This window comes from Octodon degus, unplaced genomic scaffold, assembly GCF_000260255.1.
Source record: "Octodon degus isolate 3935 unplaced genomic scaffold, OctDeg1.0 scaffold00187, whole genome shotgun sequence".
NCBI lineage: Eukaryota > Metazoa > Chordata > Mammalia > Rodentia > Octodontidae > Octodon > Octodon degus.
In genome coordinates, this window is record NW_004524763.1 from 454382 (window position 1) to 456123 (window position 1742).

Here is a 1742-nt window from a genome sequence, read left to right on the forward strand (position 1 = left end):
TGATTCTTTACTGTCAACGCTATCATTTCCAAGATATCTGGCATGTGATTTCCAGTTTCCTCAGTGCTAGTGTCTTCTTTAGTTGTACTGGGTGGACTCAGGGCCTGAGACTGCATTTTGTTCCTTCTCTTTGTCATTTTGTATACCACTGTCTTCTGACCTTTGGTGTACAGCTTAGATAGAGTTATTACCATAGCACCAGGTCCGGATCAGATTCCTGATCCGGAAGTTCAGATTCCTCCAGGTGGGTGTTGTTTGGTTCTGGCTGCTGTGTGCCACTTCTTTCTGCTGCAGGCATTAGAGTTGAACCCTTTGTGTCTCTCTGGCAAGATGTTCTGCTCCTGAATCAGCTGGGTGGGTCTTGCCTCTAATCTCTTTGCAGGGAGTTCTTCTGAAGGGTTCCCTGCTGGGCCTGCACTCTGGGTCGAATGAGGATCCGCAGCCCTGGTTGTCTCACTCACTTGCCGGGCCTGCACTCTGGGCCTGTTCAGGATCCCGCTGCCCTGGGTCGTCACCATTTAATATTTTTAAATGAACTAGTGGACAAACAAATGTGTGACTGATATTAATTGTGTTTGTCAGCTTGACTGCATTAAGAGATGCCTAGCAAATCAGAAAATCACACTTCGTACAGCAGCAAGGGTTGCCATAGGCCGGCCGCTGCAGGACATAGCTCTCTCCGGTAGTCAGCCCCCATGCTCTGCCTCCTGTCTGCCATGATGTGTGTAGCATTGTTCCACTGTGCCCTTTTGGTAAGAGATTTTCAGCATGAAGCCAACCGATCTTGGGGGACCTCAAAACCATGCACCCCACAAATGGAAGGGACAGAGAAAGGGTTAGTTAAGTTGAGAGGGGCAAGAATAGAACCATCATACACACAATTGTTATCAGATTCAAGTTGATGTTTTCTGTATTCATTAACTAGAGATTTAGATGTAATTTTTTTCTTAATGGATAACTTTTCAGGGCTTGCACACACACACACACACACACACACACACACACACACACACACGATCCCAAAACAAAACACTCCTCTCTAATTTTCTGGTGCAGGGTAGTTTATCCCAGTGATGAGAAAAACAACTAATTGAAAAGGTAGGCAATAAGTACATAGAATAAAGGGAGTACTTGGTATGACCGGAAATAAAGATATCTGCCTTGTCTTGTACACTAAATATTTGGCAAAGAAGTACAGGAAACAAGTAAATGTAGCAAAATAATTTTGGTGAATATATCAGGGAAGGAAGGAAAGAAACAAAAATTTTCTAATCACATGACAAATTTCTATTGATTTCTTTTGTTAAAATTAATTTATTTTTTACAGAGGATAAAGGGTCTCAGTACACAGATGGGACTCTTAGTGATCCTCCTGTTTTCAGCCTCCCAAGTGCTGAGATTACAGGCATGTGCCACCATTCCCAAGCTCAGTCGGTGTCTGAGAGCACCCTAGGTGCGGGACTGACAGTGCACACCGGGGATGGAACCCCAGTCCCTACCCCTGCACTTGCCTAAGCAGATGCTTTAGTCCGCTGAGCTATCTGGCTAGTCCTCTATTGATTTCTTATTGTAATGTGTACTACTTATTTAAAATAAATACACACACATATTCATGTATCTTGTCTTCGCATTTTTTTTCAAAGTTTTATTGATAAACAGCAATGAGACAGTTTCAAATCAAATCAGAAGTACAGTTTCAACAAATAATACACTGCATATATTCTTCTTAGTGGTTAATTGCT